This window comes from Pan troglodytes, chromosome 7 (genome assembly GCF_028858775.2).
Source record: "Pan troglodytes isolate AG18354 chromosome 7, NHGRI_mPanTro3-v2.0_pri, whole genome shotgun sequence".
Lineage (NCBI taxonomy): Eukaryota > Metazoa > Chordata > Mammalia > Primates > Hominidae > Pan > Pan troglodytes.
Genome location: NC_072405.2, coordinates 43,747,498 through 43,774,619, shown reverse-complemented (window position 1 = coordinate 43,774,619; position 27,122 = coordinate 43,747,498). Strand labels below are relative to the sequence as shown.

Below are 27,122 nucleotides of genomic sequence, written 5' to 3'. Positions count from 1 at the left end.
CTTCATTATGGAAGCAGGAGCTGCCTAAGATGATATATAAAAATGTATATGAGTATATAATATAAATGTATAAAACATTAGCAGCTTTATATATCAAAACATACATTGTTTAGGCTACTAGAAAAGGCAAAGCTAGACTTTATGATGTCTCAGTACTCCCTTTGTCTCTCCTCATACACACCTTTGTGTAACTGTGAACCTTAATTTTGGCTTTCCCCTCATTAAGTCACAGGTTTTCCTAACCTGGGTTCTCAGGTCGATATTCTAGTGACACAGAGAGTCCAGGGAGACTTAAAGATAGGGATAGGTCCATAGGAACACAGAGATGCACTGTTGGAATTTAGTGCAGGATGGTCCAGGCAAGTCAGAGAAAGCAGCGGGGAATGAGCCTGCAGTTGTTCTAGAAAAGAGTCACACAGACGTAAGATAATGGAAGAAAGGGAACAGACAACAGCATCTCTAGATATGGTAGAATCATGTGGCTCGGTCACTCAGTCTCTTAGGGTAGAAAGAGAAGAGTGAAGATGATGTTCAGATCTCCAACTTGCGGGGCTCAGGAGCAGCTGCTGTGGCAACTTAGTAAACCATGAAGGGAAAGGTGACGGTTGACTGTTTCATCAGGATGGTGGGAATTGGGCTAAAATGTAACTAAGCAACATGTACAGTGTCCTAGAAGACTGAAGAGAAAGTCAGGGGTCCTCACTGGGTAGCTGTGTGACTATAAGTTACTAGGCTTCGGTGATCTCCTGTCAAAGGAGCAGGTGGAAGGAGACGACTTTTATTCATTCCTCAGCTCAAGAGACCACCACTCTAATGTTAGCAGTCCTATTTCCCCAGTCAGCAATGGAGGAAATCCAAAGAATTATCTATTCTTCTCAACACAGGAGGTAGCTGTAAATATAAGGCCAGATAATTTGCTTCTATCCTTTCTAGGGTTTTGCCAATCATCAAGGACACCTGCTGAATCACATCCACTCCTGCACCTGACAAAACCAGAGACACTGCCTTTCGCTTTTTAGTGTAAGGTGCAGATGAAACACAGTGAGAAGGCAATTTGACTGAGGCTACTACAGGAGTTCCCCAGCCCACCATTCCCATTCTAGACCACACCTGTTCCATTCCTCATCCATCCTGCACCCTGTTAGGCCACAGGACCTTTACAATTCAGGTGTATAACAGAAATACTCAAATTTTTCATCTCTCTTTAGAGCTTCCACTGGCCAATATAGTAAAATGAGTTCTAAAACTAATGGATTGATGGTGTAGGCACCATGTCTGCATGGCCACATGGCTTCCAAAAGGGAAGGGAAACAGATTCCAAGCCAGGATCAGGCAGGTGCAGCCAAAAGTATGAATGCTGGATGATTCACACCTCTGGCAGGAGACACCATAATGTAGCAAACCCACAGGGTAGGGCAGGGTCTCAAATATGGGGCAAACTGGAGGGGGTGAGCCTCTTGACATCAACCTAGGCTTGCAGTCTTGCAAAAATGCTTGAAGCACCCTTTGTGTCCTGATAGAGGTCACGGAAGGCTTGCACTACTTGCTCTTCAAGTCCTTTTGCTGTGCCCAGGACCCATGTGGAAGATCAGACACTCCAGGGAAGTACTGCAAGACAACTAGGGGGTTGACACTAAGTAAAAAATGAATCATAAGAGAAAATTTTCTGTTTTAGCAGAAGATAACATTTATAAGGTACTTTGTATTAGAAAGGAGAGGTATTGAAAAATCATGTATACCTCATATTTGTTAACAAGGGCTTCCATAAGGCAGGAGATAGGGGATCGCAGTCAGGAAGCCAGCATGCTTATCCTCTTAGAGGAGTTTTTTAAAACAGTAAAGGTTTGGGGGCATAGAGTGACGGCATGTGAGTGACCAGATAGCAGCAGCCAGAGTGATCTGTAATCACCTAATCACTGGGAACCAAACATTATACAAAGAGTTAGGGGGAGGACAGCACAAAGCAGGAAAAGTTCTGAGTGACACTGTAATGCTTGCAATATGGTGAGAGAATGAAGGATGAGCTTCCTAAAAGAGGAAAACAGAAATAAAGGACATAGAACACAGACTGATGACTTATCTCCAGAGGAAAACTAACTGTGCATAAAGCAAATCAAATGACTCACATGAGGCATTCATTTTAAAAAGTCCAGATATGACCCTTTGCCTAAATCCTTCAGAAAAGCGACCTAAGATGTCACAGGGATCCAGCAGTACCTACGGATATGAATGTCTTCCCCTTGCCTCACCTGGGGCGCCTCTGATATATATTGTCACCTTTCTATGTAAACACAGACAAACTAGGGAACAAGGGCAGATGAATCAAAGGAACTCAAGCTGTCCCTGCAGTCCTAGCTTGGTTTACAGATACATTCCCAGCCTGCTCAGCAGGAAGCTGAGGTCCACATGCTGGAATGTGGCACGGGGAGCTTTCCCACTGAGCTGCAAATACAGAAACACTCCGCTTTAATAACCCCAATCCCGGGCCCTGCAGAGACACACTGAGCACTCAATGCCCTGGTGCTGCCTGCTGTGCTTTCCAGGAGAGCTGTGCTCAGTAGGAGCTGTGTTCACAGGTTCCTTCAAGATTTAAAATGCAAATAGGACACCTGCACTTCCACAGCACAAGACAACAGTCACTCCAAAACTGAGCCAGGAGAGGATCCTAAAAGAAAGCCTCACCTTGTTACACAGGTGAAAGGACCACTGCATCCCAGCTCAGATTGGAGTGTCCCCAAATAGTTTTGTAATGGAGGTCTGCCATCATCCATATAGCACGCAAAGATTATTTGCTAGGCAACAAGGCACTATGCAGAGGATGACCTGAGAGGCAGACAAAATGATACACCACCTGGTGTGCTCTTGTGAAAAAGCCTCATATCCAACTGAAGATGACAACACATACATAAATTAAATATGCAAGGAGAAATAAGCAGTCAATCAATAACAAATCAAGTTTACCAAAGGAAAGCAGAAAAGAGGAAGGAGTGCACTATGAGATGAAGGGCTCAAGGATGCTTTTATAAAAAAGATATGACTTTTGCTGGTCCTTAGAGGATGGTAAGTTGTGGACTGATGGTGACATAGCAGTGATCATTCCTGGCTGACAAACACTATGAACAAGGGTGTGGAGAAGAGGGTTGCTGGCTAGAGTTCAGAGATCACTGTGGACAGCAACTGCATGTTGCAAAGGAAGGATAGGACCAAGTGCAGAAGGCTTTGAATAGATTCCATTATCTAGGCAGGAGGGATCACTAAAGTTTCAAGTTGGGGAGTGACTTCCAAGGAGTATGAAAGGAATCATGGGTTTTTAGGACATGTCTTCCCACAAATTTTCATCAACTCTCTTTTTATCAATGGCATAAACTTCCAAAAAGGCATCTGCTCCTCCATTCTCGCTCTAAATAGACATGCTTCCCAACATACATATCATCTATGTTTTTTAGCCCAGTGTTCTTTCCAACCAAGCTAGGCACCCCCAATTTACACGGTTTACTCACTCACCCCTGGGTCTGGCGTTTAGTCTCACCGCATGGGACTTTTCAGAAACAGGATCACTCGTTCTTCACCAAATACATCATTCTGTAAAAATTCTCTCTGGGCTGTGGTCAGAAGGTATGATAATCTCTTCTTTTAGGTAAAAGACTTTCAGGAAAGACTTAGAATTCCAACACACTCCTCTTTTCTCCTGTTGCTGTTGCTAACTAGTGCAAAAAGAAAATGCATGGAACAAATGATTGCCCCAAATCAAAGGGTTCCCCCAAGCAAATGATACACAGCATATCACTTACTCTTTAGACAGCACCACTACAGCACATTTCAATTCGTTTTGATAACTCCAATTTTACTTGAGATAGAAAGTGGTAAGATTTTGTATGTATGTGATCAAAAAACACATAATACAAGTAGGGTTCAGCACCATAAGATACAGATTGCAGTTTGACCAAATCAACGTCTGGAAACATCTCAAATTTCTTCTGAGATTCAGGAGGTGGGAGAGTATAAAGAGGTAGAATATCTGAAATTTTCATATTGAAAATCATATTATATTAAAAATCTAAAAATCATCAGCACTTGGGATTCCAAGCACTGCCCTGGGCTCTAACACAAAAGGGATTAAAAATATAATTCCTTGTTTCAAAAATGCATTTGAACTAAGGGGACAAATTCAATTGCCAGGCAATTCCTTTATAGCTTTAGAAACTGCCGACTCCATGAAATGCAGCTAAATTAACAGTTTGGATAAGAGAAGAAAATTCTCAATGACTTTTATTTATTCTATTGCTTTCTCTCAAATGTTGGTGATTTGTAACAAATGAAATTCCATTGTTAAAATTAAATATAGATTGTAAAGCCAACACCATTAATCTTATTTGTTACTATTATTATTGTATGAGCATTGGTTTGCCATCACTGAACATGGTCTGAACTGTAACTCACGTTCCTTTTTTGTGTGCATGTTGTCTTTTTTATTAGATAAAAGCTCAACTGCGGGAGGAGGGTTTCTTAACCATCTCTGATTTCCCCATGTGGAATTTGTTGAATATTCTTTTTCTTCTCTCTCCTTCCCCAGCACCCATAAGTATAGCAAAGATCAAGGTGTGGAACATTAAGAACCTATACTTCAGTGACTCATGCTAATTATCTTGGTACCTTTAACAGACATTTTTTAGTTCAATTACTTTGCGATTCCACTGCAGACAGTCTTACACAGAGAGAAAACTCATAAAGCTTTCTTTCTTCACCTTTCAACACAACAGAGATGGAATGAACCTACCTGTAAATATTTTTTCCCCGCTCTGGATTGTACTTAAAATATTTTTCCCTGTAAAACAACCTCACTAATTTCAACTGTTCATCACAGGCTTTAATAATTTGGATATAAGCCTTAGCTGAAGTCCACTTTTCTATTATATAGGATTTTAAAAGTCAACTATGAAAATGAATAATATAGAAAAGGTTGTAAAAAGAACATTTAGCTCCTTATAATAAAACTAATTTTCTCATTCTTCTTAGAAAGTTCGTTTATATGAAAATTTGATCTGCTAATTAAAACTAGTCTTACCTCCTCATTAGAGCCCCAAAGAATCTCAGACAAAACTGTCAGCATTTAATTCTCAATGCATTATGCAACCATAAAATGTATTTTTAAAAATTCTATAACTCCAAATTGTCACCAGTTCTGCTTCCCTAACAAAAGGTCTGAACCAATGAAGATCCTGGCTATACATGTGCAATCTCTGTTAGAAGGCAGAGGAAGATTAAAGATAAATGAAACGGGAATTTAGTGTGTCCTTTTGAGACGGTAACAAATAAGCATTTGGGAGCTCACTGATGCCTGACATGAGATGTGAACGTGGATGTGAGGAAAAAGCTAGTTCCTAATAGTCTCCTTTTGGTCTAGTCTCATTCCTGTGAGCAACCTAACTCTACCATACTTAGTCCATTCTTCATAAACAAAAGCTTTGCACATGCTTTAATCTGTACATTGTTACCTTCTTGTAGCTCTTAAGGAGACTGCTTTCATAGTAACTTTTCTTGCTCAACGGAAATTGCTCACTACCCTTTGAAAACTCATTCTCATTAACATTTCTTTCCTCCAACTTCTTTTCACCAGTACAACTTTAAAACTCTAACATCACATCATCATCTTTGGACACCTGGCTAGGAACACTAGACAAACTCTATTTCAAACACACACTTTCTGTCATCGTTTAAGTGAATTACATCTTGCACTAAACAGCAAAGGAATAGTTTACGGTAAAGGCAAAGTGAAGGTACAGTGGTAATTTCTCCAACTGAAATGCAGTATCATCAATACACGTTTAGGATGTCCATTAAACTACCGGTATGTCACTAGGAAAACCCACAGGATCTCTCTGCAAAGTTCATATTATTTTTTGAACCAAATCCCCCATATAAAAAATAGCCTTTTAAATCTACATTATTCACTCCCTTGCGCTCCCTTCCCTGAAGATGAAATAATTCCCAGCCCATTTTGGAAAATAAAGCATGCCTGAGAAAGAAAGATCAGTTTGATCTTCGGAACCCTGGTGCTCAAATGAGATAAGAGAGTGTCAGTGGTGAAGTGTCTATCAACACCATTTTTCTGTAATAACAAAAAAGTGAATATGAATTTAGACTCATGAACTGTGAGCTAACTCTGGGGTTTAAACTTTCAAATTGTGTACAACTGCAGATAGTTGACTCTAATCTCTTCTCTCAGCTCTCAATCCCCTTCCAGTGTAAGCAATCCTAAATGCATTGCTGATACGTTCTCAAGACAGGGTAAATTCAAAATAACATCATCATCTTCCTTATCAGGGAGCCCCTCGGCTGCATGAATTGTCAGCTTTATCGCACCAGAGATAGTAATTAAACCTTCACCAGCTCCAGCACATGTCCCAGCACAAGGAGAACAAGCACGTATAATCATATTATGTGATGTTTATTAACTAGCAAATAAAAGCTCTGTTAAAAGAATATGCCTGACAGGAGAAAAGAAGGCTAAATAAGTCCATGCTTTATTGCTACATGTATTTTTAAAGAAATGCCTATTGTACTGTGGAGTAGGTAACATTTCCCAGTATGTTTGAAATCATTCACTGAGCACCATATGGTGCAGTAATGTCACTGAACGGTGGGGCACAAATCACTCACAATTCATTTCACTGTGCACTCTTATTTGTTTAAAAAAGCAAAACTATTCTGGAATGCAACACTGCCATTTGTTACCCTTCAGAAAGAATCAAGATAGGCTGAGCATTAGTGATGCTATTTATTTTTACATAGGAAGCCACAGAAGAAGTACACGTGAAAAGGATACCCTTCAGGAAAGGATATCAACGTTAGTCAATGCATGGGAATGGGGCAGACCACGGAGAGGGAACCGAGATTCCATTTACATGGCCCCCAAACTAAAGCAAACCACTGGCTCCAAGACTCAACAGAGTTTGGCACTCATTGAAGTGGGCAAAAAGACCATTTGCTCAAAGGAAATATGAATGGATTCAGTGTATAAAAATATTAAGGCAGTGCATAGTGGCTCACATTTGTAATCCCAGTACTTTGGGAGGCCCAGGCAGGAGGATCACTTGAGGCCAGAAATTTGACACCAGCCTGGGTAAAATGTGAGCCTCCATCTCTAAAGTGTGTTTTAAATTAGCTGGGTGTGATCACAATTGCCTATAGTCCCAGCTACTTGGGAGGCTGAGGTAAAAGAATTTCTTCAGCTCATAAGTTCAAGGCTGCAGTAAGCTAGGATTGTGCCACTGTATTCCAGCCTGGGTGACAGAGCAAGACCCTGTCTCTTGAAAAGAAAAAAAATATAATAAAATATTAGAGCATTTGGCCTATTTTGAAATTGAGTGCTTATTCATTTCCTTTCTGAAGCTTCAGGTTCAAATATCAAACAATGGCTATGTAGGATAAGCCCAGCTGCTTCTCTGTAAAAGTATCACAACCCCCCAAAATATACAAGGTTAATCCAACATTAGAGTCAAAAACTAGATCTGGGCATGGTGGCTCATGCCTGTAATCCCAGCACTTTGGGAGGCCAAGGTGGGTGGATTGCTTGAACTCAGGAGTTCAAGACCAACCTGGGCACATGGCAAAACCCTGTCTCTACCAAAAATACAAAAACGTAACCAGGTATGGTAGTGCATGTCTGTGGTCCCAGCTACTTGGGAGGCTGAGGTGGGAGGATCGCTTGACCCCAGTGGGTGAAGGTTGCAGTGAGCCAAGATCACACCACTGCACTCCAGCCTAGGTGACCGAGTAAGACTCCGTCTCCAAAAAAATGAAAACTAAACCAAACCAAAACAAAACCTAGAGATGAGCCAAATCAAATAATACATCTTCCCATGTCATTATCAAATGGTCAGGGTGAGGGGGAAAAGTACAGGGAGTAGCTAGACGCAGATCAGAGGCTAAGATCAAAGACCTAAAGAGCAGATGCCGCCATGTCATGATGATTCCCCCATAACCCACCCGATTAGACAACGGTTCATTGCTCATCCTTGTTTGGTTTTATTCAAAGGGACAATATATCCACAGGCCCTAATTAAGAGGAAGGATTATAAAGCTGTCTTTAAACATCTACACCTAATGGGACATTATGTGGAAACACCGTAATATGCAGCAAGGCAAATAAAACTAAAAGCACACCAACAAACAAGAAAACCTCTAGGACCCAGAATTGTATGAGGGTGCACAGGAAATGGCCAGAGAAACAGACTATGAGAGTTATGACCTGGATTTTTTTTTTCCTGTGAGTCTTCTGAAGTCTTGATAGCTACAAATGCATAACAAACCATAACTTGGTACAAGTTCTTCTTACCAAATCAGGAAAAAAATAGATCCTCAGCCAAGTCCTTCCCTTCTCTTCTACAGCAGGTGTTTACTAGACAAAGGCTTGATATCTAGTCATAATTCTCTATGAGTTTTGCATGTCTCTAACATCCCCTTTCCCACTATATTTTTTAAAATGATAATCTCAGCCCAACACAAACCAAAATACAGAATATCATCAAAGGCAAGAGAAGGCACTGTTATAAGTCGTCTTGGCCTGGAAGTAGGAACACTGTTATTTTTCTTTTCTATATTAATGGGACCCAGATGTTATAATCATGATTAAGAGGTGGCAATCCAATGAAGCATATGAAGTATGAAACATTAATCAGAACATATCTAAAATGCTGTGTTCTCCATCTTTGCTATCTGAAAAACTGTGTGTGTGTGTGTGTGTGTGTGTGTGTGCAGTGGCACAATCATAGCTCACTGCAACCTTGAGCTCCTGGGTTCAAATAATCCTCCTGCCTCAGCCTCCCAAGTAGCTACGACTAAAGCACACACTACTATGCCCAGTAAATAATTTGCTTTATTTTTTGGTAGACATAGGGTCTTGCTGTATTGAACTGCTGGCTTCAAGCAATCCTCCCACCTCAGCCCCACAAAGTGCTCAGATTACAGGTATAAGCCACCATACCCAGCTTTAAACTACTTTTTTAAACAAATTAAAAATAAATTTGTATGAAATGTCTTCACAAGTACACTGTAAGTAATTCTATATAAATTATCCATGGGTGTCTTCAGATGTGGTTGACTACGTTGTTTTACCAATTACTTAGTGATTACATTTATTCAGCCCATTTCCATGAAGGATAGAAACGATGATTAAGCTACAACCGTTGTTGTGGCATTTGGCTCCATACCAACAAACAGAATAGATTCAATGGCCTCAGCATGGTTTTCATGTTTATTTCATTTCCATGCCTAAAAGTTACTTTCATTATTTGGTTCCTTTTTTTTCTATAGCTAACAGGAAATAAAGAAAAAGCTGACAGACTGTTAAGAAATACATACAACATTCAAATAGCACAAATATAAGTGAACCATAAAAATCTCAGGAAAATTACCATTTTCTCAACAACAGTTTTAATTTTAAATACTTAATATTCATAGGAAATCTCCTAGACACAATTACATTGACAAGGCTTTATACATTTCAAAGGAATATGACAGAACACTTAGTTAAATGTTATATTAAAGATTCATTGTAAATTAAATATTAAAAGGTATTCAACAGATCCAACTGTGGTTCAAATCCATCTGTTACTACAAACTATATTTTTTCTTTAATTTAGCGTTGCCATATGCCACGGCAGAGCACCCAAGCTTTTCTTGATTTTCCGTTTGAAAACCCTCCTTCAAAATGAGTAGCCATGGTTAACTCATGGTATTTATTCTTCACTGTAGATGATCACAGAGTCATATTTCACTAGGTTCAAGTTTGAAAGACCACAGATACAATTTAATTAGAGAAAGCCTTCACCCCAAAAGTATTAGCTTCTTAGAAAGTCTGCATAAAAAGTCTATCACCAAGTTGGCCTCAAGTTATAAGAAACATGAAGAAAAGAAAGAAAGGGAAGATCATATATAATACTTCCAAGAGTGGGAAAGAAAAAATGCAGGAAGGAGAGAAGATACAAAGGTACAGCAAAAAGAGAAAATTGCAATACAGAAAATAAGTGGGTGGGTTTAATTCTCCATTCTTTACATCACGGACAATCTGGTTATTGAATATATAGAGAAAGCCTGACACGGAAGGAGCTAATGAAATCCCTACCAAAGCAAAGCTCAGGAGATATAGGTCTGCTCTTTATAGACTGTTCTGAGGGGAAGTAAAGACAAAAACAGAGACAAACAATAGTTATCTATAGATCATTCCACAGCCACCATCATGCCTACTCCCAGAGAGGTTGTACACAAAGAAAACAAACCAGAAGAGAAAAAAGAGCTCCACAGGACCATCTACGCATGGACATGGCCAACTAGACTAAGTCCCAGCACTCCTGGGCCAAGTCAAGAGGTGAAAACTGTGGGCACATGAGATTCACAAACTTAATATGGATTCAGGCCTTCTCTGACAGAGGCAAGAAGCATTCCAGGAAATAAGAACTCTTGTCCCACCTTTCTTCATAAATCTTCCCTATTAGTGTTTTCCACTTAATTATAAAACCACTATCTCTGAAATGTGTATATACTTGAATTCTGCTCCAAAACATCCTAAAATCTTATTTAAAGGAATATCATTCTATCTGTTAATGTCAATAAAATTAATTCAAAGTATAGCTCAACTCTAGATGGTGAGGATGCAAGGACAAATGGTATAGGAGCCCTGGACTCCATGTGATTCTTGATCTTAAAGAACTCATCCCCTAGGGAGAGAGACTACCTGAGAGACAGGTGATTTAATTACAGTATACTCACCACCAACACTGTTTCTCTACACTTTAAAATTGTATATCATTAGATACAATGTGTTTGAAGATAAAGATATATTATCTATAATACATAGTTATATAATATGATATAGTCTTGTCAGACTGCCATGTTTAATATGATAAAGTCTTAGGTCAGACTGCCATAACAACATGCCATAGCATGGGCAGCTTAAACAACAGAAATTAGTTTTCTCATGGTTCCGGAGACTGGAAGTCCATGATTAGGGTGCTAGGATGGTCAGGGCTGGTGAAGGCTCTGTTCTTGGCTTGCAAACAGACACCCTCTCACTGTGTCCTTACATGGCCTTCCCTCCATGGGTAAGCATGGAGAGAGAGGAAGCTTTCTACTGTCTCTTGTTCTAAGGGACCCAATATCATGAGGGTACCACCCATGTCACCTCATCCAGACCTAATTACCTCCCAATGGCACCACCTTCAAATAAATCCCATGGTGGGTTAGGGCTGGAACACACGAATTTTAAAGAGACGCAACATTCAGACCATAACAAATATATAAGAGACATAATACTTATTATTTATATATATTTAATATAATATACAATTGAATTATAATTATCTATATTATCTTAAATTTACATTTCTTAGGTAATAGTAAAATTTTAATTTATATTAAATTTCCTGAATATGATACAATAGGGTGGTTATATAATAGAATGTCTTTGCTTTTAGCAGGGAATATAGGCTGAAGTATTCAGGAATGAACTGTAAAGATATCTGAAACTATCTTTAAAATGGCTTAATTTAAAAGTATCTGTGTGTGTGTATGTGTGTGTGTGTGGGTGGGTGGGTGTGCGTGCATGCGCATATGTGTGCACATGTGTCGGGGGGTGGCAAATACTGCAAAATGCCAGTAATTGGTGAACCTGGATGAGGAGCTCTAAAACCAGTTTGTTGTTCTATTGTTTCAGCCTCTCTACAGGTTTGAAATTTTTCAAAGAAAAATTGAGAAAAACAGCAAATTAACCAAGATAATGTTTTCAATCTAAGTAATACTCTTATTATAGTTGTACCAGGTTTAAGTTCTCTTTCTTTTGCCAGGCATTTGGAAATATGTCACTTAGTGGACATAATTTGACCTGTTTTGCTTCACCATGAGCTTTCCCACATTATTAAAGCACTTCTAATTAAAAACAAAGGTAGGCATGGGCATACTTTACAAGAAACCTGCTTGCTAATAAATTAAAAATAGAGAGACATATAGAGAAGACGTATAGAGAAACAAATGAGGGAGAGAGAAAGCAAGGAGCAAAGGGCCTTGTAAATGATTTATGTGTGGCCAACCTCTTTGTTCTGTCCCACACCACATGACAAGATGATTAACTGGTTTGACTCATTTGGTAGAATAGGCTAAGGAGACCAATCAGAGCCAGTAGAAGCAAACTCCAAGGCTCCAGCAACCCAAAGATTCTTGCCTGCTCTGTTTTATGTATGTCCCTGACTAATGCCATATTTTTAATTTTTGACTTTGCTATTTTTATGTTTGCCATATTATACCATTACAGAAACAGAAGTGAAGTATTTGAGGGTTTATACAGTTGAGATATGCATGTTCAATAGTTCTATTATGTTCCCAATAATTACAAATGCTCTTCCTCCTCTGGAAAATTGTAAGGGCACATTCCCACATCTGCCATCAACACACTAGTCCCCAACATGATTCATTTATGCTTATGTTTTCATCTGGGGAAGACCTGGGTTCTTTTCAATACAAAAACAAAAAGTATATCTGAAGTCAATCTTTCTTTCTGTAGACAGGAAATAATAAATTGAAAAAATAGAAGTTTAATGGCAGACAGAAACTGTGGAAGGGCATGAAAGCATGGGAAAAGGGAAGAGAAGGTAAAAATTCACATATCACTCTTTCAATAAACAGGCAAGTAGGTGGGTAGGTAGAAAGCAACATGCACAGTTCTAGATGATGCTCTAGAAGTTGTGGGGAGAAGCAGAAGAGTACCCCATGATCAAGTTGGAAATACTCTTTACTATATCCCCTGAGAGATTCACAATGAACAGCAGTATATGAGAGGTTCTATGAAGTTCTTCTGTGAAAAATTACTAGTATGATTTTAAGAGATCTGCAGCCTGTTGTTACTTCTGTTAACTAAATTAGAACCACTAGAGTCATGTCAAATTGTTACATATTTCAAATTATTAATCGTATCCCACTTGGAGTTGTAGAAAAGATTACACTAGAAGAATGATCTCTATTATGACATGAGCTAAGAAAATAATTTCCATTAATATTAGGTGATTAGGCTTCTGATCAGGCTGTCTACCATGCGGCAAAGAATATGTAATATATCTTAGATGATAATCATGCCACAATAACCTTGATTTTTTAAGCTGTTTTCCAATACATTTCCAATTATATCCATAGCCTCTAAATTACTAAGGGGAAGAAGGATCTAGAATGCACATTATCCAGCGTCCTAAATTGTTGGACCACTGATGAATCATTCACTTAGCAAATAGGTTGTGGGTGGTGAACACTGCTCTAGGTGAATCTAATGATATATATGATACATATAGCCTTTGCACACAAAGACTTCACAGGAAGGGTAAGTGGACAATTACATAAGCAAATGGAGGACAGTTTGCTAGATGAGCTGACAAAACAAATACAAAACAGAAAACTCTCACCAGTTCTGGAGAGTCAAGAAAAATACTGCCTGAGAAGTTACATCTAACCTGAGACCTGAAGACCGAGTGTAATTAGCCAAAATAAGGTGGCTTATGTTTGGAGTGGAGGGCGAGCAGGTGTCCATGTAAAGTGCATGCACAAGACCATGTGGCAAGAGAGAAATGGGATACTGGGGCACATGGAAGAAGTTCCTTAGCATCTCTCTTGAAGGAAGGGTAAGGAACAAGGAAAAACAGTGAAAAAATAGGAATCCATGTGCCCTCAAACACTCCAAGATGCCTGGTTTAGGAAAAAAAATGCAATTAGTTCACTTAAATGGGGTTTAATTCCAAGAATGCCTATATTTTGGCCAAGCATCCCAGGAATCCATATGGGATCACCTTTTCTTTCCTCTCTCTCCCACTCTGCCCAAATCCATAATATTTTTGGGATAGTGAATAGGTTGTTAAATGTCTTATAATTTGTTTCAGTGACTTATTATGGTCAGAGATTTAATTCTTGTTATGTCTTATTTATTCTTCTGTTTATTTCCTCCCCACAGAATGTGAGCAGTTCTTTCATTGCCTAGTTAATGTAAACCACAGGTGAAACCTTTCAAGTCAGGGCTTCTGCCTTATTTTTTCATTCAACTCTCATTATTTTTCTTAATAAGATGCACTCAAAGCATTCACTAGATCGAAACCTAGCTGGCCTATAGAAGGAAAAACTATTTTATTTAATACCAGGATTCTATTCCTATTCAGTGATACCCTTCCCCATTTCCCCTGGTACCTGGTATCTACAGAAATTATACCTGCCATCTTTAGCTTACATCTCCTCTGTCTGCAAGTGACCAGTTAACTGTGTTATCCTTCACAGCTGCTTTTTTTTTTTTTTTTTTTTTTTTTTCAGGGGATGGCATGAAAGCCTAAGAAGATAATCCTCCAGTGAAAGAATTTTGGACAAAAACAGGGGTAGGGAAAGAACTGTGTGGCAGTACATGTTGTAGGGGCTTCCAGTTGGAATCTTTTCTTAAAACTGTTCTTCATGTATTGGTTTTTTTCAGATACCAGTATATCTTGGAATTATTGCTATATTAGTTCACAGAGATCTTCATCCTCTGTGACAGCTACATAGCCCTCCATTGTGAGAATGTACAAAAGTTAACCCAACTTCTCTCCTACTGCTGAAGATAGAAGACTGTATAAAAAAAAATCTATGTATCTGCTCAGTTGTGCAAAATGAAACACAGGAGGGATATACCAGACACTAATGAGATTGGCTACACCTAGGAGATAATGGGAATGGAATGGTAAGAATGAGCAATCAGGATTGAGGCTGAAAGGATGGGAAGGAGGTATTTCTCTGAGTATAACTTCTCATGTATTTCTGACTTCAGAACTATGATCATGTTTCACACATTATATAATAATTAAAGATGAGAAGATGACATACCACTACAAACAAATGAAACTAACTCTATTATAAATGCATAGCATGATCCACACTGAAGTGTTGAGATAATCCATATGACCTTGGAAATAGTAAATCGACTCTATGAAGATGAAAAGAACTTCACACAGATAGATTTTCTTTCACAGGGGTATGGGTTAGAAATTTCAATACTACTTTTCTATATTCCTCGATTAACAAATAAGCAAGCATATCATTTATAATGGTAGCCAACTTCCACAATGGAAAAGAGTTAGAAATAAAGAAATAGCGAAGGGGTAGGTTCTTGTTATGTCAAATTGAAATTAGAGGTACTGCGATAAACTTGTGGATTTTAATATATATACTGATAGGTATGGAAATGTATACAAATGTGTGTATATATGTATATGTATGTGCATGTGTATGTACATACATTTTCTAGTCCTGTTCACTGAGAAGGTCTGAAACCAATGGTACTCCAATAACAATAACATGCCTTACTCCCCAACCATGGTTACCAAATACTATTCTGTAATAAAAGAAACCAGGAATCATTAGTAAAACACCCTAATTCCAGGGTCAGAGCAAGCAAAGCACAAGATGAGCCTGGAATAGCTTGTGGTATCATAAAATAGGAAAAGTGCTTTAGAAAATGATGGGGACATCAAAAGAAGACAGCAGCTCCTTCCAGGGGCCTCATAGCAGGCAAATATGGGATAATTTTGACCAACAAAATACATGACAGCAATGAAAACGGAACCAAAAGCATAATAATCCATGAGCTCATGCTAATATAAATAAATAAATTATAAGAGAAAGCATGTCTTTACCATAGAGTACCAAGTGACAAATATAGAAAGAATAATGAAAATTTATTTATTTGTCTAATTAGTTCATTTTTGAGACAAAGTCTCGCTCTGTCACCCAGGCTGAAGTGCAGTGGCATGACCTCAGCTCAGTGCAGCCTCTGCCTCCTGGGTTCAAGCAGTTCTCCCAAGCTTAGCTACTTGGAGGCCTGAGACGCCTGTCTAATTTTTGTGTTTTTTATTAGAGGCAGAGTGTTGCCATGTTGGCCAGGCTGGTCTCAAACTCCTGACCTCAAGTGATCCTCCCGCCTCAGCCTCCCAAAGTGCTGGGACTACAGCCATAAGTCACCATGCCTAGCCTAGAATAATAAAATTTAAATGTCACCATTTGGCAAAAAACACAGTATTAACTATTTAAGGAAAGAATCATCACTAGATGCTAAAATTAATGGGAAAAATAATAAAGATAACCAATATTTTATGTGTTCTTAAAGCACAACCATATGATAATTACAAAGGGAAAATTGTAACTTCTAAATTACAAGTAGAAAAACAAGCTTATAGGGGAGAAAACTGGCAGATAACATGTTAACCAAATGACTTGGTTTAGCATCACCAATAATGGGACAAATTAAGATTGTGCCTCCTAATACAATGCAGAGAAGGCCACAACATCATATCTGTGCTATGCATAATGAAAATGCACAATCTAAATACAACCCTGAAGAAATACCAGAGATGCCCAAGTGGACATATAGCTTATAATATGGTTTGGCTGTGTCCCCATCCAAATCTCATCTTGAATTGTACTCCCATAATTCCCATGTGTTATGGGAGGGACCCAGTGGGAAATAATTGAATCATGGGGGTGGTTTTCCCCATATTGTTCTCGTGGTAGTGAATAAGTCTCACAAGATCTGATGGTTTTATTAAGGGGTTCCACTTTTTTGTCCTCTTCATTCTCTGTCTGCTGCCATCCATGTAAGATGTGACTTGCTCCTCCTTGCCTTCCACCATGATTTGGAGGATTCCCCAGACACATGGAACTGTAAGTCCAATTAAACCTCTTCCTTTTCTAAATGCCCAGTCTCGGGTATGTCTTTATCAGCAGCGTGGAAATGGACTAATACAGCCTAAAAAATAACAGGTTAATATGCTTCCCAAGTTTTGAAGTCATTAAATATAAAAACAGATGAAGAAACTGTTCCAAATTGGAGACTAAGATGAGGACAACAACTTGCAACACGTGACCCAGGATTGGACTCTGGACCAGAGAAAGGATATTAGCAGGAAAACTGTCAAATTAGAAATACAATTTGTGGATTTATGGGTTGGTAAACTAAGGCTGGCTGGTCACCTATTTTTATAATTAAGGTTTTGGAAACACAGCCATTACTATCCTTTTAAGTATCTTTCATAGCTACAACAACAACAGAAATGAGAGATGAGATGAAGAACTTACAGCCAACAAAGCCAAAAATATTTACTCTCTGGCCCTTTACTGAAAAGGCATACTAATCTCTGAATTAGAAAAGAGTATTGCATCATGTTAATTTCATGATGTTGATAATTGCATGTGGTTCTTGAAAATGTCAGTTTGGGGAATCTAAGAGACAGATTTACAGGAATTCTGTTTTTGCAACTGTTTTGTAAGTCTGAGAATAATTCAAAATGAAGAATTTAAAAATCATCTATACCTTAGAGCCTAATTATTTCCATTGTCACAATGGTCCAGTAATTTGGCTCACTGCATTAAAGTTCAGGTCTTCATTGCCCCTGGTGAGACACAGCTACCCTCACAGAAAGCTAAATATGGAAATGCAAAACCTATGCACTTAGCTAGAAAGTGCTCTACCCAGAAGGCACTTTATGGTTACTATTTATTCTGTGTCAGGCTCTGGGCTAAGTGCTTTACACCTATTTTCTTGTAAGGAAGTGCATTTGCAAAAAGGAAAATCCATTTACTTAAAGAGTTCTAATTCCATAAAACACCTTTTACTAGCTAGTAAAGTGAACAGGCAAGGGCTGCAGAGGAGTGGCATGAGACAGTTGATTCAATTGTGAAATGCAACTTGTGAAAGAGTTATTTTTAGCAAAATTCCTCCACATCCAACATCCCAACCATATTAATGGAGGTTTTCTGTCTCTATTATAAATATTTTCCTAAAAAGAAACTTAGATCATGTCTGAAACTACAGATTAATACTATAACCCATCAAATCAAAGATATTACTGAATGTTAAGATGTATCAAGATTTTATTTGCCACTAATTGCATAAGGTTTACCAATTTTAATTGGAAGATGCCACCGATAAATAATTCCAAATTCAGAACTTAAAATGAAAAGATGTGTACCTTTGAATAAAATGCAATATGGCACATAATTGATATATGGTCAATATGCATTTTTGGAAGCATCTTTTACTCATTTGGGCTGTTCTAGGTAGAATTATATTCGAGGTCTAATTTAATAACTGAAGCAGATGGCCAGTTAAAGCTGTTGCTAAGCTTCACACTATTGAAAATGGTGGACAAGACTGGAAAATTTCATCTCTGAGGAATGAAAGAGAAGCTGCATAAGTGATTCTGAGAACCCAAATTGCCTCCTCCACAGACTCAGTTGGCTGCAAGCTAATCACCTCCTCATGCATCTGTGCATTTCCATTAGTGCTTTGCTACTGGTGTCAATGACAGTCAATACCCCACCGTAAAGAAATCACTCCATTAGTGAGGGATTTCTAAGCATTCCGAGTTGACTTCCTGATGGTCTCTCAGATAAGACACTTACACGAATGACTTCTTTTTTGCGACTTTTGTCCTGAATGTGTGTTGTCTCATGGAGGTTACACAGTCTTAACATAAGGTCACATTGCTCCATTTATTTTATTTACTGTTCACTTTAAAATCAAGGACAGCCATGAGGTTCCATAGTTAGGTCTTCTTAGACATCATACAGTCCATCCTTTTTTTCTACAAATGAGTTGACAGAGCAGAGAAAGGTGACAATATTTGCATGAAGAAAGTAGATAAGGTAAACTGGAACAGAGCCCAGACCAGAACCCAGGTCCTCTAACTCCCAGTCCAAAGCTCTTCCCATTTCATTAGCAGACAATTGAACCTTGTTTAATATTTGCAACTACCCTGAAACTCCCTCATCATCCACATACCATTATCACAATCCTGGCAAGCATGCTAGTTTTCAGACATTTTGGCATCCATTAAATTTATTTTCCTTCTTCAAAAATGAGCCCAAATGTGCTTTTGATGTTTGAGAGTATATATATTTAAAAAAATCTTTTTAAAAGCAACTTGAATAAAAATAAAGCTATCTAAAGCAAGAGTAATTTTGCAATAGTGTTCCAATCACAATTCTCCCATCTGGGGAAACCAAGCAGAAAACACAGTAGGAGTTTTAAACTACACATTGTCAGTAGCTGCAATGTGTGTTTTAAAAAATATATATTGCCAATTTCACATCAGTTCTTGGAACATACATTCATATGGATATAGCCACAGTTTGCCTCTGCCACCATGCCCATATAGTTTCCCAGACTCCTAAAATATGTACTCACACAGCAGAAATTAATAGATTGAATTCAAAGATGCACATACTTGACTTACAACACAGCTGTAGTTGAAATGCGGACACACAGAACATAGAAGACAATTTTCCTTCCAAGTAATGACTGGTAACCTATAGACAATGCACTAAACAAGACAGATTATAGAATTCTGGAACACACTCAGCATTCCAGAGAATATGCCGAGCTGTGCATCAAGCCAATCAGCAGCTCAGCAAAGCCCAAGACCAGAGCCCACATCTTCCATAACTCTGATTTAATGAAGTTCGCAAAAGCTGCTTTAAAGGAAGGAAGGATTTGACAAAATTTAGGATAGAGAGATTCTCTAATGAAAGCCCTCCCTACAAAAGTGAAAGCTTCTAGTATGAATTATAGGAATTCAATATGTTACAACCTTCTGGAAAGGTGATTCACATTTGTATGTAAAAGGAAATCAGAGACAACACTGATGTTGGGACATGGTGAGATATGCACAGCATCTGATCAGAGCTTGATAAATGAGCTGCAGACAGAGCTCTCAAGGACAGGGAAAGGAACTGTTAAATGGCACAGGGACATGAAAAAACCCTCTAGAAGAAACTAATTTTCTAGTGCATTATTATTTGAGTTTGCAAACCAGAATAATTTCAAGTAATTCAGAAAAAAAAGAAACTCTGAAACTCTTCTGTTTTTGCAACTGTTTTGTAAGTCTGAGAATAATTCAAAATGAAGAATTTAAAAAGCATCTATACCTGAGAGCCTAATTATTTCCATTGTCAGAATGGTCCAGTAATTTGGCTCACTGCATTAAAGTTCAGGTCTTCATTATCTAAAAATCTAGATAGTAAGCAAAGATCTGGAGGCAGGGCAAATCAAGCCCAACTTCCAGGCTTTTATGTTATAATGATAATCAGTATTCATAAGTTTAGACCCTAAAATTTTGAATCCTCATATAAAAATGGAATTCAGAAATACATCTTCTTAATGAACGTGATGTAGAATATAGTTTGAATAAACTACTGTACTCATTGCTGAGGGGCTAGAGAATATATAAGACATAATACAGGTATTCAAAGAAAGGAGAAACCTTATTTCACTATATTTTGCAAAACTAAGTAATCCATGTATGGTATAAGTGGAAACTTTAGTAATCAGGTTATTCAGTTAATCAGAATGTCCCATGTCAAAGAACATTGGTGTTCACATAGAAGACTGTCACAAGACCCACAATCTCTTCACACAGAAACTTTGATAACATTGTGATGGTCCACGAATAAAGATACATTCAAAGAGACTTGTATTCTAAAGGGGTGATGAAGTCATTGCATCCCATGGTTTGGCAATCACATAGAAGCTGGTAGATGGGTGAATAATTTGTTTTGAGAGACTTCACAGTCCATGTTTGAGGAAGAAAAGAAGCCACACGGTCACACTGGCCAGATCTTTGCTAAGTGTTAAAACAAGAACACACAGCAAAATGAAAATATTTGCATTCAAAAACAAATATCCTACCTTTTTCTTGAAGAGTCTTATAATCTGTTTTTGTCTGTTTTTTTAAAGACAGGGTCTTGCTTGGCCATCCAGACAGAGTGCAGTTGTACAATCACAGCTTATTGCAGCGTTGAGCTCCTGGGCTGAAGTGATCCTCCTGCCTCAGCCTCCTGAGTACATGGGACGACAGGTGTGAGCCACCAGGCCTGGCCCAAGGCTTATAGTCTCTATGGCCATTTTCTACCTGTACCTTATCTATTCATGGGAATCATAATTTTTAAATATACCAATTCTCAACTCATTCATATAAAAACCCAGTGCCAATAAAAGCTTACTGTGATATTGGCTCCACACAAATACCAAAAAATACAGTACTAATTTCTATAATTTTATAAATAGGAAAACATAAATTTCAGCCAATGGACATAATTGTGTATCTCAGAAATACAAGAATGTCTCATAAGGAAACAGTTGGAATAGAATGACTGGAACACTCCTTGAAGGAGGGATGAATATTGGACTATGATTTAAATACATGATACAGCAGACAGGAAGGGGGAACTATTTTTTTAAGTTCCAGGGTACATGTGCAGGATATGTAGATTTGTTAAACAGGTAAACATGTGCCATGGTGGTTTGCTGTACCTATCAACCCATCACCTAGGTATGAAGCCCAGCACACATTAGATATTTTTTCCTGATGTTCTGCTTCCCCTGACCCTCACCACTAAACAGGCCTCAGTATGTATTATTCTCCTCCCTGTGTTCTCATTGTTCAGCTCCCACTTTTAAATGAGAACATGCGGTGTTTGGTTTTGTGTTTCCGTTAGTTTGCTGAGGATAATGGCTTCCAGCTCATCCATGTCCCTGCAAAGGACACGATCTCATTCCTTTTTAGGGCTGCATAGTATCCCATGGTGTATATGTACAACATTTTCTTTATCCAGTCTATCATTGATGGGCATTTGGGTTGATTCCATGTCTTTGCTATTGTGAACAGTGCTGCAATGAACATACACATGTATGTATCTTTATAATAGAATGAATTATATTCCTTTGGGTATATACCCAGTAATGGGATGGCTGGGTCAAATGATATTTCTGGAAACAGGGAACTTGTTCTAAAAGTCTAGATAGTAAGCAAAGATCTGGGGGCAGGAGAAAATTTTCCCAGTGCTCCAAATTTGATATAAATATGGGAAGATGTTGTGAGAAATGGCAGTAACTTCCCATTGATGTGGAAGTCACTCATATGGGAATCTTACCTGCTTTTTTTTTCACTACCAAGAAGGTAATAAGCAAAGAAACAAGAAAGGAAAGAAGGAAGGGAGGATGGAAGGATGGAAGGAAGGAAGCTAGATAGCTTCTAGTCAGCAAAAGCATGTTTTCAATGAAAATTTCAGTGAAAATTTCTTGACTCAGAGGATCATACCATCAGCCAAAGCATATATACAATTGGCTTTACTTATTCCCACAACTGATTCTTCATGGTGGGGGCTGGAGGGTTGGATTTACCAGGAACCGTTCTAGGTTTTAGCAATAGAGCATTCAAATAACTCAAGTTTCTACTCCCTCAAACTTGTAATCTAACAGGAGATATAGACTAGGAAATAAGCAAAGCCAACACAGTAATATTCAATACATCTATCCTGGGGGAAATAAGAGGGTAAAATGAGACTGCACAAAATTAGAATTAACCTGCTTTGGTGGGTCAGGGAAGGCCCCATCATCCAATCTGAGACCTAAGATGTGGTAGAGGCAAGAGAGAAGCAAAGCAAAGCGAAAAGTGTTGCAACCCAATGTTCATTTTGCCCAGCAGTCTGGGGTTAATGAGCAAAGCTTGTTAGGGGGACAAATATAATCCACACTGTTGTGACATCAAGTGAGAAAAGGAAACAGGTCAGAATAAAGCCAGAGGAAAGCAGCAGCTGTCATTCAGAGGCTTGTCAGGTATTTGACTTTTTTCTCATGGTAACAAAGCCATTAATTAAAGGAATTTAAGCTGAGAAATCATATCATTAGATTTTTACATTAGGATGATCCTTTCAGATGCAGTGCAGAGAGGAGGGAGATAAAACGGGTTAACAGGGAAATCAATTAAGAGACTGTAGGCCGGGCGCGGTGGCTCACGCCTGTAATCCCAGCACTTTGGGAGGCCGAGGCGGGCGGATCACGAGGTCAGGAGATCGAGACCATCCTGGCTAATACGGTGAAACCCCGTCTCTACTAAAAATACAAAAAATTAGCCGGGCGTGGTAGCGGGCGCCTGTAGTCCCAGCTACTCGGGAGGCTGAGGCAGGAGAATGGCGTGAACCCGGGAGGCGGAGCTTGCAGTGAGCTGAGATCGCGCCACTGCACTCCAGCCTGGGCGACAGAGCGAGACTCCGTCTCAAAAAAAAAAAAAAAAAAAAAAGAGACTGTAGATGAACAAGAGATGATGGCAGCCAAAAGAGAAACACAGTAGCCCCCCTCATCTGTGGTTTCTTTTTCCACAGTTCAGTTACTCATGGTCAATCTTGGTCTGAAAATGTTAAATGAAAACTTCTAGAAATAAAAAAATTTATATTTTAAAGAAGTGTGGTACTCTGGGTAGATGGTGAAATCTCATGCCATCCCAGTCTGTCCCACCCAGGACACTAATCATCTCTTTGTCCAGTGGATCTATGCTGTTGATGCTCCCCACCCATTAGTCACTTAGGAACCATCTCAGTTCTCAGACCGACTGTCACAGTATCACAGAGCTTGTGTTCAAGTCACCCTTACTTTACTTCTTAATGGCCTGAAAGTGCAAAAATAGTCATGCAGGCAATTTGGATTGGCCATAGAAAAGCTGTTAAGTTCTTCCTTTAAGTGAAAGGGCTAAAGTTCCCAGTTGAATAAGGAGAGGAAAAAAAAAAAAAAACTTTGTTGATGTTGCTACAGTAAGATCTACGATAAGAATACATCTTCCATCCATGAAATTTTCAAGGAAAAAGAAATTCATGCTACTTTTGCTGTCATGCCTCAAACTGAAATATGATTGGCCACAGACCATGATAAGTGCTCAGTTAAGATAGAAAAGGTATTAAATTTGTCAGTGGAAGTCATGAACAAAAATGTGTTCCAACTGGTGACAACAGGGTTCAGTACTATCCAGTTGGATGCCCAGAGGCATCCAACGGGGGTTGTAGAATGTATCCCCAAAAGATAAGGAGGGAGTACTGTAGTAGTAAAGGGAGTAGAAAAAAATGTGAGTAAGCTCATAAGTGTTTAAAGAGAATTTTATCACAATTCATTACGTAGCTAATATATGGAGCACTAATCACATTCCTGGAGTAGCTTAGTGTGGGGAAAACAGGCAAACGAGGTAAAGCATGCTCTCCCATACTGATAGAATAAGTGTCTTAGTCCATTTGTGCCACTATAACAAAATACCCGGGACTGGGTAATTTATAAAGAAAAGAGAACCGGGCGTGGTAGCACACTCCTATAAACCCAGCTACTTGAGAGTCTGAGGCAGGAGAATTGTTTGTATCAGAGAGGCGGAGGTTGCAGTGAGCTAAGGTCATGCCACTACACTCCAGCCTGAAGGCTGGGAAGTCCAAGATCAAGACTCCCCAGGTTTAGTGTCTGGTGAGGGCCCCATCTCTGCTTTCAAGACAACACCTTGTAAGCCAACCTCAAGAGGAGAAAACTCTGTTTTCTCACTTGGTGGAAGGGATGGAAGAGCAAAAGGGGCCTAGCTAGTTCCATCCAGCCCTTTTATAAGGTCACCCATGACCTTTTATAATCTCATTCATGAGGGTTACATCCTTATGACTTAATCACTTCCTAAGAGCCCTGCCTGTAAATATTACCACGTTGGCGATTGTGTTTCAACATATGAATTTCAGGGGATACATTCAGACCACATCAGTAAGAGAGCCAAAGAATTGGAAATAAGACCCAATGTTAATAGTAGCACTGCATAACAATGTTCTTGGAGGATACTTCACTCTGCTTGACATGCACCAAGATGGAAGACTAAGTAAGCTACTTTCAAAAGGCTTTTATGGAAGAAAGGATAAGCAGAACTTTGGGGAATGATGGTTAGATTATAATAGGCTGCTAGGGGGAAAATGAAGAACAGAAGCTGCATTGGATATTCAGAGAGTTCCCTCCTGGGCAGGAATTTCCTAACAAAGTAAAGAAAATAAAGTTTTGGGCTTAGCACAGAAGCACAGGTTAATTGATAACAAGGAAGGAAGGTTCACTTTGAGGTTTGAGCTGATTGATGACTTTCAAAAACTTCCCAATACAGTCTTTAGGATCTTGCTCAAGTTGTTCAAAAAAAAAGGGGGAGTTTGGGCGAATTAAAATTGAATTGGTCATCAATTCTTTGGCACTCTTCCTATTAAGAGGTAAAGTCTGTGCCCTGCCACAATGAATCTGGGTAGACTCTGTAACTGCACTAACCAATAGAATATGGAGAAAGGGACTGCATGCCAATTCGCCAGTCAAGTCCTAAAGAGACTGGCAGTTCTCATTTTCCTGTCTCTTAAAACACTGACTCTTGGAAATCAGCTGCCATAAAAGAAGCATGACTGCCCTGATAGCACTGTGCTGTGAGAAGTCCAAGCCACATGGAAAGACCATTTAGGATAATATGTCATGTGGAGGGACTGGTCACAGAGAATCAAGGTGCTGCACATGTGAGTGAAGACGACATCTTACAAGTGGGTCTTCCAGCCCCGGGTGTGGATGGAAAACAAACCATCCAGCTGTGCCCTTCCCAACATCCTGACCCAGAAAATCCTGAGCTACATAAAATAGTTATTCAAGGCCACTAGGTTTTGAGTTTTTTAATGCAGCAAAGGATATATTGGACAAAATCATAAGTAAACTAAGAAAACCAGGCCACTTTTTTAGAGTTTTAAGTAAAAACCTGCTTTTCTGGTATTAAGAGAACATCTCCCTCACCTTAGTAAAGGTACATTAACAACAAGAAAGAGGTCGGATCAATGATGGTGGGTACTATATAAACTAAGCAAAATAAATGATGCATAATGAAAAGGAAAAGCTCAGTTACCTTGAAAACACATGCATATGAAACAGCTCAAGTTGCCCTGGAGTTCACAACATTTCTCTGTTAACATCTTGTAAGATGTTAATTTTAAGTGCTTATTAACAAAGATGTCATAAACTCATAAAAATTCTCACCTGAGGTTTCTCAATGACAGTCTGTCACTCATATTTGTCTCTGCTTTGCTTAATATATCAAAAGAACAAAGCAAGAGAGGGGGGGAAAGAAAAGAGAATAAACATGGCATAGAGAGAAATTACCTGCTTATTTCATCTTATTCGTACTGGAACCCCAGATTAACACTTGGGGACAAGTGAAAAAAATAGCAATATGCTGTGATTCCAATAAATTTTCCTGTGTTTGATACAATCTCCCTTGCACGAAATTACTAAACATACCTAAAACAAGTTGCTGTAGGCAGTCACATTAATATATTATTCATATTATATTTTAAATATATGTTTCATTCATTTTCAAGCTAAGTGATTTACTTAAACTATCCAAGCTCCAAGCTTTGTAAAGAGTGTGCAGTGAAAAGTCAACCTCTCCACAATGTCTCTAGCCAGTCAGTACTCTTCCCTGGAAGCAACAAATATTAATTTTTTGCTCTTATGTAAATACCATATGTTTATGTAATTATATGCTCATTTTATAAATTTTATACACGTGTATGTGCAGAGATGTGTAACTGTCCCCTTTTCTACACACACATTATCCAGTGTCCTAAACTTTCTTTTTCCCACTATCTTTTTGGAATTTTTTTCAATATTAATGCACATGAAGGTATCTTCTTCTTTTTAAGAATAATATATAGCATACCGCTCTGCATTTAACTGGAACCCTATCAATGAACTTTAAGATGCCTGTAGTCTTTGCTTTTTACCAACACTGTTGTGATGAATTACCTCTTCCATACATAGTATGCTAGTATGCAATATATCTAGCATTTCAAAAATGTGAGCTGTAAATCAAAGAATATGTGGGTTCATAGTTTAAATAATCACTGTCAATATTATGTATGTGGAGATTCTATAAAGTTACAATCCCAAAGACAACAGTTGATTTTAACCACGGACACGACAACAGTGTTATGAAATGTTTGGGCTTTTGCCAATTTGACAGGTGACAAATTGGCATTTCAGAGTGTTTTCTTTTGTAATTCTCAAACTCTAACTGTTACAACTGTAAGTGTTATTTATGTTTAGGAGCCATTCATGACTCTGTGAATGCTTGGCTCATATTCTTATGCTATTTCTGTATTGAGTTGCTGGTTTTTCCCTATTGATTTCTACAAGTTCTTTATTTTAAAGATATTAGCCCTTTGGCTGTAATAGGAATTTGAAAAATTATTTTCCTAAGTTCCAT

The 27,122-nt window shown here is 38.6% G+C and overlaps 1 protein-coding gene across 6 annotated transcripts in view; it reads right to left on the bottom strand.

The window, feature by feature from the left end:
- The window catches only part of UNC5D (unc-5 netrin receptor D), a 558,611-nt gene that overhangs the window by 415,014 nt on the left and 116,475 nt on the right, over positions 1 to 27,122 (bottom strand). The gene's annotated exons all lie outside the window — the stretch shown is intronic.